Source organism: Triticum aestivum, chromosome 4A (genome assembly GCF_018294505.1).
Source record: "Triticum aestivum cultivar Chinese Spring chromosome 4A, IWGSC CS RefSeq v2.1, whole genome shotgun sequence".
Lineage (NCBI taxonomy): Eukaryota > Viridiplantae > Streptophyta > Magnoliopsida > Poales > Poaceae > Triticum > Triticum aestivum.
Window position 1 is genome coordinate 301209706 of NC_057803.1, and position 10842 is coordinate 301220547.

Below are 10842 nucleotides of genomic sequence, written 5' to 3' on the forward strand. Positions count from 1 at the left end.
GGGGTAGCTGAGTGCTGAAGCTATGTGATGTTGTACTCTGATGTATTTCAATTATGAAAATGAAATTTATTGTGTACTTAATATGAAATGTCAATTACATTAATAAATGGATTATTAATAATTGGATAATTAGGCTGCAAATTGTGTTTTTCTATTGGTATTGAGAAAACACCGCGTGTGATGCATTCAATAACGAACATAGTTTCTAGGAATAAACCGTGTTAGATTAATGAACAATCACACACGACATCCTCTTGAAAACTGTTTGCGTTAGGCCACCTGGCGCAAATGTTTACCACATAAAAACTGTGTGTGATAGACAACCTTTGCCACACAATTTCTTCTATGCACCATGTGTGACGCATTCAATAATGCAAATGCTAAAATTGTTAATATCGTGTGCAATGGCAACACTATCACAAATGGTTTTTGTGTGATGTTCCTGTGAACGGAAATGTTTTCCTTGGAACGATTGTGTGGGATGTACATACGAACGAAAACATTTAGCGGGGACTGACTGTGTGGGATGTACTTGCGACCGGAAACAATTTGACCTGTATAATTGTATTTTTAGCTCTACTGTACGTATTTTTATATTTGAGTGCTCGCCTGTCGCATACGACCTCATTTTGCCGAGCGTGTGTGCCGGGAGGGAATATCCCCGATGGTTTCTGGGTCGTGTGGGAAGGACCCCCCTATCGCCGTCACTCACTAGGCGATGGTTCCAAATGTCGTCACGGAAAGGGGTTAAAACTGTTTGTATAGCACCTCACTGTACTAATGTCCTGTTAAGTTATCCATCATATATCTGAAACTGTGTCATCCTATCCTGTTTAGTTAGCCATCATATATGTGAAATTTTGTCATGCTGTCTGCTTGGTTAGACAACATATATGTGAATTACCACATCTGTCTATCATACAATGTATGCACGTTCAATTTTTTTTCTTTTTCATCAGCCATTTGAATTGGAGGGGGTGATGGCAGTATCTAAGGGAGCAAAAACCCGTTCTTCACAAAAGACGGTGCTACCCGTCGATGCAGATAGAACCATGGTTGTACTGGCCCACAAACTAGCCCCACCACACATAATCGAGACTCTTCCAGATTGCACACTTACACTGTGTGAAAGAGAACCAGCTACAACCCATCTAACCCCAACCCCAGCGGATAGTAACCTACTTCTAGTTGACACATCACCATGTCCACCACAGAGTACCCTCACACGAGTAGTTTCTAAAGCAACTGTAGTGCCCAAAGCATGAAGACCACCACAGCGAACCCAAACTCCACGTTTAAAGTAGAAGAGCAACTATTCTTAGGTCAGATTCTGTAGCTATGGTCCATATTCCTTTGCTGTTGCATCACTGTATTTACTCATACCAACTACTTTCGAATTTGAAGGATCCAATTGAAACTCCAGTGGCGCAACAGGTATGTTTAAACCTATTTCTTTAACGAGATTGTTGTTCTAACTTCTTGCTCTATGTTGATTTCAGTTTCAGTTGTATAAACAGTTATGTTCTCATGTGATGCACATTACAGGTGTTGCCAGTGCTATGTAGTTCCTCACACTTATATTCTGTCTATGCTGCCGTGTCTTAAAAATATATGATTTGAACCGTGTCTCTATCTTGATTTGGAAACATAACTAGAATGATATGGACAGTACAGTGACCATAGTATATAGATATATGTTTGTTTCATGCTGTTATCCTGTCCACCTTACTACTGAACTGGTTTACCAAAATGAGTTTCGTATACTACATGCTAAACCTGTGATGTGTATGCTTGTTTCTCTTGTAGAGTGCGAACATAATATTGAAGAAGAGCACCCCACTATGCAATGGTAGAGAAAGTAATGCAGATAAGGTTCAAGATAGTGAAACAACCCTGTTGGTCTCCAAGAAAGGTGACAAAAATGATCTTATAGACAGTGAGACAACCCCACAGTCCTGTGTTGATGTAGTGTTCGAGTTACTGGCTTGTACCGCTAACACAAGCTCTTCGAAATCGCTGCCTGAATCACTTCGGCTTCTTCAGTCTCAGCTACAAGCTGAAAGGCATCAGTCAGCTGTGCTGCGGCAAGAAGCCGAAGAACTCAAGAAGTCCCTGCAGAATTCATATGCATACTTTCTTGTGCAACAGCAAGTGCTGGAGGATTTAAGCGCCAAACAAGATAAAGTTAATAAGCTTGCTAAGCATCTTCCCAGCATTATGGGTACCCAGGATATTGTTTCTTGAACTCTTCTGAAGTAGTTTCACTTCTAGACTTGTTTTGCTGCGGCGTTTATTTGCACTGGTCGCCTACTTTGACAATCAATGTATGTGATATGATCACTACTAGGAAAAACACTACCAGTAGCGTAGGTTTTTGGCATACCAGTAGCATGGGTTCCCGCGCTACTACTATGATGCTACAGCTAACTTTTAGCAGTAGCGCGTTTTTACCCCGCGCTACAGCTAAAAAGTTAGTAGTAGCGCATGCCACGCACGCTATTACTAATCCACACCTACGCTACTACTATCTATGTACTAGTAGTGCACCCATTTTTCCCAACGCTACTACTATTTATGTAATAGTAGCACACCTTTTTTTCCCCAACGCTACTGCTAACTAATCAGAAATTAAAAAAAATAGATGCAGTATTCATGGATGGAAATCAAGACAAGTCCAATGCAAAATAAACGAATGACTAAGGTCAAAGAACAATATTAGCACTTGTAGTGTTCATGGATGCAACATTGAACATCTCAACTCGAAGAGATCATGAGATCCCATTTAACATCAGATGCAAACAACCAGACCATTTCTCTAGATGTATCTACCAAGCCTCGGAGTTCAAACCCCAATGGACCCGAATCCTCCTAGACGATCATCTACGCGACGTAGTCTTCGGGCTTCACGGTGAAGTCCATCTCCAAATGGTTGAAGAGCACAACACCGACCGGGTTGTGGTAGTACTGTGTTATCTCTCCTGCTTGAAGAGCGTTTCCGGTGGTTGAAGAGTGTTTCGGTGGCATGGAGGTAGTCCTGTGTTATCTCTCCTGCTTGGTCACCATACCTGCAAAAAGGAGAAGACAATATCAACGACCCTATCAACTGGCAGCATCAATCGGTCATTACTGCACAAAAGATTTTGGTTATGATTAGTTGTTGCTGAACCAAAAACATTTGAAATTTTGGAAGCATGGATGTAGTGCAGTCTATGTTTAAAAGATGGTAGTTTGTTTTGGTAACGTGGTAGGACTAGGGTTCCTACCGGCTCTACTCCGTAGGTTATACGGGCAGGACAGCGAGGGTTGGGGGCGAGGGCGGAAGCTCCGGCGTGTTGGCGCCGTCGCGAGGAAGAAGAGGGCAGCGCAGCTAGGGCAAGGTGCGGCTAGGGTTTCCGGCTCCTCTGAAGCCGGGCAATATGATAGAACTATCTTTATTGCTTAAATTCCAAAAGGTATCTTACAATCTAATATTTATAACCTGAAAACGACTAGCCTAAGATAACTTGTGGGCCAAGCCCTTAATATACTACCCAGCGGGCCTCCTCCGGTTTTATTGTAAACCAGTCATAACTTCTCTCCCCGCCTGCACAAACAGCTCGTCCTCGAGCTGAAAGTCTGGATAGTGGTCGCGGAAATCCTCACGTGGCTCCCAAGTAGCCTCCTCCACCGGAAGACCCGCCCACTGGATCAAGATGAACCATACCCCGCAACGAAGTTGCGCCTTCAACACCTTCTCTGGCTCCGGAAGAAGACGTCCATTGACGGTCGGGGGAAGCGCTGGTGGAGCCGCCGGAGGCTCTCCATGAAAAGGCTTGAGCAGCCCCACATGAAACACATCGTGGATGCGAGCGCCGGCCGGCAGCTGAAGGCGATAGGCCACCTGCCCAATGCGCTCCAAGATGGCGAAGGGTCCCGCGTAGCGAGGCCCGAGCTTGCGCTTCACGCGCGGGTCGAGTGACTGCGTAGAGCGGTGGAGAAGACGCAGCCACACCCAATCACCCACCGCGAACTCCGCCTCGCGATGGTGGTTGTTGTAGTAATGCTGCGCCAGCTGCTGAGCCTGAAGGAGACGCTGACGGACCTCCGCAAGCATCTTGTCACGGGTGCGAATAAGGTCGCCCGCGGCCTCCGTCCTCGCCGTAGCCGGGTCCACCGGCAAGATCGGCGGAGGTGGCCGCCCGTAGACCACCTCAAATGGTGTCGCACGCAGGGCAGAGTGGTAGGAGGTGTTGTAGCAGTACTCCGCCCATGCGAGCCAATCCACCCAAGCGCGAGGCCGATCACCTGTAACACAATGTAAATACATGGCGATCACCTTGTTAACCACCTCTGATTGGCCGTCCGTCTGGGGGTGGAAGGCCGTGCTGAAGCGGAGCTTAATGCCCGCCATCCTGAAGATATCGCGCCAGACATGGCCTGTGAACACCGTGTCGCGATCACTAACGATCGAAGCAGGAAACCCGTGCAGACGGACAATACCGTCGAAGAAGGCACGAGCCACGGACGCGGCGGTGTAGGGATGCCCCAGCGCGATGAAGTGAGCATATTTAGAAAAGCGGTCGACCATCGTGAGAATGACCGACTTGCCTCCCACCTTGGGAAGCCCCTCGATGAAGTCCATGGAGATATCGGCCCAGACATGAGAAGGCACATCCAGGGGTTGAAGAAGACCAGCTGGCCATAGCGTCTCCGTCTTGTTGTGCTGACACGTCACACAAGAGCACAGCCAATCGCGAACAAGGGCACGATCACCAGGAATGTAGAAGTCGGCACGGAGACGATGGAGGGTTTTCTGCACACCCTCATGGCCAGCCGAGTGGGCTAGCAGCAAGACCTGGTGACGGAGATCATCATGAGCTGGAACGAAGACACATCGCCCATGGACCAGCAGGCCGTCAGACAGGCGCCATGGCTCCTCTAGGTCGCCGGCCGCCAGCTGCTACTGCAGGAGAACCGCATCGGCGGCAGTCGCGGTGGCCCAGCGAATGTCGTCGAAGAGGCCGAAAGTCGGCCCTGAGCGGATGCAGAGTGTCTGCCCCTCGAAGTCGCCGGTGACGGAGTCGAGGTCGGCATCGCGGCGGGATAAGGCATCGGCCACGGTGTTAAGACGACCCGGGCGATACTCGACGGAGAAAACAAGCACAAACCGACATAAGTAGGGTTGGAGGACGTTGTTCATCAGAGGCTGGAAAGTTGCCGGGGCGTTGGTGAGGCCAAAGGGCATCACTAAGAACTCGAAGTGGCCGTGATGAGTCCGAAACGCCGTTTTGGCGATGTCATCAGGGTGCAAGCGCACCTGGTGGTACCCCGACCGGAGGTCGAGTTTGGTGAAGAAGCGCGCCCCATGGAGCTCATCGAAGAGCTCGTCGACCACCGGAATAGGGAACTTATCCTTGAGTGTGATAGCGTTAAGGGCACGGTAGTCGATGCAGAAACGCCATGTGCCGTCTGACTTGCGGACGAGAAGCACCGGCACGGTAAACGGCGAAGTGGATAGCCGGATGATGCCCGCCGCGAGCATGAGTGCACACAGCCGCTCCAACTCATCCTTCTGCAACTGCAGATAGTGGTAAGGCCGTACCGCCACCGGTGCAGAGCCTGGCAGAAGATCTATACGTGATCGTACGCGCGGGCGGGCGGCAGCTCCTGTGGCTCAGTGAAGATGTCGTCATGCTGCTGTAGGAGGCTCTCCAATAGTGGGTGCTCGGCCGTGGCGGTGGTCGCGGCGAGCTGGAGTGGAGGGGTGGGTGCGGCACCCCCAATGCCGGCCCACCGAATGCGGCGGCCTAACCGCTAGAAGGTCATCATCAGCGTGTCGAAATCCTAGAGAATAGGACCAAGAGTGCGCAAGAAGTCGACGCCGAGGATGAAGTCGAAGCAGCCCAAGTCGATGGCGGCGCAGGTGATGGTGAAGTGCTCGTCGCCAATAGTGATGCGCACGTCGCGGGCGAGCCCGTGGCAACGGAGACGGTCATCATTAGCGACAGTGACTCGCAACTGTTCACCACCGATTGGCTGTAATGCAAGGCGCCGCGTGGTGGTCTCCGGCAGGAAGTTATGCGTGGACCCTGTGTCCACTAGGGCCACCAGGCGCTCGCCCTGGATCATGACCGGTAAGAGCATCATCCGTTCATCACGGATGCCGGCCAGCGCGTGTAGGGACACCACAAGGGCAGTGGCCAGGGCGAGCGCGGGTGCCGCTGCAGGCTCCGCAAGGGCTGGGGCGCCGAGGCCATCCTCCAGTGGCTCCTCCTCAGACTCGTCTGTCGTCTCCAAGTAGAAGAGGCGAGGACAGACATGACCTGGTGCATAGGGCGCATCACAGTTGAAGCACAAGCCTAGTCGCCGGCGTTCCAGCTGTTCCGCCTGGGTGAGGCGCCTGAATGGCCGCGTCGGTGCCGGGGCGGCTGCCGAAACGGCTGTAGAGGACGCCGGTGCTGCCGGAGATGGCTGGGAAAGCTGTCGGCCCCCACGTGGCGCAGATGGACGCGTCACCGCCTGGGCGTGCTGCTCGAACACCTGGGCATAGTACATGACCGTCTGAACGTCTTGGGGCCCCTTCATCTCGACGTCCACACGGATGTGGTCGGGGAGGCCGCCGATGAAAAGTTCCGCCCGCTGTAAGGCCGTCACACTGGGTGCATGGCACGCCAGGGCCTGGAAACGATCGGCGAAGTCCTGCACCGTGGAGGTGAACGGCATACGGCCCAACTCGGCCAAGCGGCTCTCGCGTACCGGTGGCCCAAAACAAAGAAGGCACAACTCTCGGAAACGATCCCACGGGGGCATGCTGCCCTCGTCCTGTTCGAGGGCGTAATACCATGTCTAGGCGGCCCCGCGGAGGTGGTAGGATGCCAGCCAAGTCCGTTCCGACGCGGGCGTGCGCTGGCCACAAAAGAACTGGTCACACTGGTTGAGCCAGTTAAGCGGGTCGTCGGAGCCGTCGTACGTGGTGAAGTCGATCTTGGCGAACCGGGGCGGCTGCTGGTGTGGCGTGCCCTGGCCCACTACCTCGGCGGTACGGAGGGAGGATGATGGCAGACAGTCCATGGTGGAAGGCCCGGCGTAGTTCCCGGCGGCGCCCGACACCGCGGGCTGCAGCGGAAAACCGGACGGTGGACGGGCCTCCGGGTAGGCCGATGGCGGCCCGTTGAGCCAGCCGGGGGGTGGCGATGGGGACGGCGGAAAGCGGACCTCCTGTATTGGGACCCCGCTCGGTGAAGACCTGCCCGGGTTAGGGCTGGGCGGGGCCGGTGGAGGACCCTACTCCGAGGCCGCTGGAAGGTAGGGCGCGTCGGAGGACGACGCGGCCGGCGCGGTCCAGGTGGGCCACTGCGGCCCCGTGGTGGCGATGAGTGGCGAGGCTGCCGGTGCGATCTACAGCAGCCACTACGGCCAAGGCGGCGGTGTGGCCGCTGGGGCGGGAAGCGCCGGGTAGCCTCCGGTGATGGCCCCCGGTGCCGAGTACCACGGAAGCGCCTGCTGACCCGCGGCCATGGCTGGATGGAGTGGTGGAGGCGGCCCGTATGGACCTGCCAGGTAGAGGCGGATCCCTTGAACCGCGGTGACGAGGTCGTTGAGGATGCTCGCCGTTGCCTCCGGCATGAACTGTTGCGGCTGCGGGGGAGGTGACGGCGGCGGCGAGTGCTGGACGGGGGCCGGTGGCTGCCCTTGGCCCGGCGTGGTGCCGGGTGCTGTTAGGGCCGGCGCTGAGAGCGATGCCGTGGTGCCCGCCGAAAGCGAGGCCGTGACGCCCGGCGTAGAAGCGGCGGTGGTGGAGGAGTTGGCGGGCAGCGGTGGTGGTGGCGGCGGTGGAATTGGCGGAGACATGGTCGAAACCCGGTTACCTGATACCAAATTGGTAGGACTAGGGTTCCTACCGGCTCTACTCCGTAGGTTATACGGGCAGGACAGCGAGGGTTGGGGGCAAGGGCGGCGGCTCCGGCGCGTTGGTGCCGTCGCGAGGAAGAAGAGGGCGGCACGGCTAGGGTTTCCGGCTCCTCTGGAGCCGGGCAATATGATAGAACTATCTTTATTGCTTAAATTCCAAAAGGTATCTTACAATCTAATATTTATAACCTGAAAACGACTAGCCTAAGATAACTTGTGGGCCAAGCATTTAATCTACTGCCCAGCGGGCCTCCTCCGGTTCTATTGTAAACCGGTCATAACATAACGATACATTCGCGTAACATTCCCAAGAAGTTCCTCTATTTGTTAACTATCTAAGTATATTGGAAATATAAATTTAATTGGGGAACACACAATATTACAAATGAAATCAATAAACAAAACTGCTTTGTACTTTCTTTAATTTGTTGCGTAATTATTGAATGCTAGAGAGATAAGTATGGTGTATATAATCATGTCATTTTGCCAAACAATTAAAAAATATGAGTCCAGGGTATGTTGGGAAACATATGATTTCTTCTTGCATACTTGTTCTATATTATCCAGTTGGAATTGTTGAAAGATAGCATTTATGTGTTCTCATCGGTATAAATTTGCTCGTGTACATTGTTTTTAAAGTTGTAACTATGAAAACATATCAGGATCATAAAACTAAATAATTTATTCCATAAATTGAATTCAATTATCAAAAGCTTTAGTACAGAATAAAAAGGTTAAACAAACTTTGTAGGCAATTGTCCACATACATCAGATCCCTTCCCTTAACCCATTTCTCTAAGCTTGGAGATCAAGTGGTTTGCAAGATTTTTTTTGAAAGACATCTATAATGAACTAAAAATGTAATAGAAATTTTAGTAAAACAATTGTTCTTCTTAAAATGCACCCATGCACCCAAAAGAATGTAATATCTTATTAGAGGAAGAAACAAAAAATCTTGGAGGTATCAAATATGTTTGAGTAAGGATAAACACCATCTTGCTTTGTAATTTAATGAAATAATAACAGTCTAAAGTAGACATATATAAAAACATACCAAGAGGGAACTCCTCCGGAAGTTGTTAAAGCAACAAATTCTATTGACTGGCTGCTGCTATTCTAGGTTGGCGGTGCAATGTTGATGATTCCTGCCAAGCAAGATAATTACTCCCTCCGTTTCCTAAATATAAGTATTTTTAGAGATTCTACTACGAACTACATACAGATGTATATAGACATGTTTTAGAGTGTAGTTTCACTCATTTTTGGAGTAATTATGGAGAATGGAAAAGATAATTAATGCTTAGTACTTACACTGATTGAGGGATAGTGGCTAGGCCTTTAATTTTTATATTTTGATTGATGGGCAGTAAGATAATTTGCAGAAAAAAGGAGGTACCACGACAATCATATTAGAAGATAGCCTAGAAACAGATACAACTCACATTGTTGGGAAGAACTAATCCTTATAAGATTAGAAGACAATGATACAGTAACCTCAGAAAGGTTTCCCGATGAACAAATATACCTCTCTTTGCATCAAAAATTCTTCAGCTTAAGACGTTGTAGAAAAATTGAAAATATGAGATAAGACTATCAACTACGCTGAAAAAATTTCTAAGCTAAAGCATGCCGTCTAACTGAACAGAGGGCCACATGAGGCACATGCTATTGTGTCCACGATTTTGTTTCTTGTGTCTTTCATCAAACATAGATGGCATAATTAACTACTATTGATGGACAGCAGAAGGCCATAGCTTACAAAATATGGTCATACCAATGGTTAGAATTATTATCATAATCCAAATGACGCATACTTGATGAGGATTTTTTCTGGTCCAAATGAAAATTCCAGTTTTGTTCAGGAAACATATATCTGATGGCCATATATACTCTGGACTCTAGAGACGCTAAAACAGAAACTGAACGATAAAATTGGCCGTGCTGTGTCAAGTAGAAAGGAGAAATCTCTCCTAGAACATGCACTTGGCAACATAGGCAGATGGTCAGATCGCACCACACACCCCACTGTTTTTACATGGGAGAGATCTGATCAATGTTAACATGTAGGAATGAACTTGTAACTCTACTGATCCAACACGAGCCAGATGCATAGCATTGAATCCAATCGATTCCATGACGCAATTTTAGTCCAATAACTAGCCTATATGAACTGAAAAGAGACGTCGATCTACAAGGATGATTCAATCACACGCTGACAAAGATTTTAGCCCGTAGAACTCACCTCCAAATCTCGAGATCCAGGTCCTCGCGATCTGCCGGACATCGCCACCGAGCGCTCCACCGACGAGATCCATGCCCTCGCGATCTGCCGGACTCCACCAACAATCTGGGCGATGCATAGATATTTACTGCAGTGACCATGGGCCTCCTACGGGCCGTAGAAACAATGGGCCTTCTACGGGCCATAGAAACAACGGGCCTTCTACGAGGCTTAGCATCAATGGGCCTTCTACGGGCCGTATGATCGATTGGCCAAACATGGGCCAATAACATACCACATTATGGGTCATAAACGGGCTAGTGTTGGAATCCTCCATTCATGGGCTGACCATAACAGGTTGTCGTTAATCGGCCGTATTTGATGACGCTATGAAAATAGCCCAGCGGATTAATGGGCCACAAACGGGCCGACTGTAACCATGGGCTGAATTTGGCTCGCTAGCAAAAAAGGCCAGTAATGGGCCGTAAGTAACCGAATGCTGGAAATGAGCCCAAGAATAAATGGGCCCTGAGAAGGCCGAAAGATAACACGGGCTGGAAATTTCCCAATGGAATAATGGGCCGTTAATGGGTATAAAGCGATACAGTGTTCATTACGGGCCAGTTTCACCACGGGCCATTAATGGGCCAAGAGTTACAAAGGGCCTCATATGGGCCAAAAGATGTCATGGACCATACATGGGCCGAAAGTTACAACGGGCTGGAATCATA

At 50.0% G+C, this 10842-nt stretch overlaps 1 long non-coding RNA gene across 1 annotated transcript; it reads right to left on the reverse strand.

Annotated features, from left to right (window-relative positions):
• Positions 1-2964: 2964 nt before the first annotated feature.
• On the reverse strand, positions 2965-10206 carry LOC123081985 (uncharacterized). The gene is made up of 3 exons (XR_006438891.1): positions 10133-10206; positions 8945-9035; positions 2965-3065 (listed from the first exon to the last, which is right to left on the reverse strand). It is a non-coding gene; the product is annotated as an uncharacterized lncRNA (long non-coding RNA).
• Between the last annotated feature and the right edge of the window lie 636 nt (positions 10207-10842).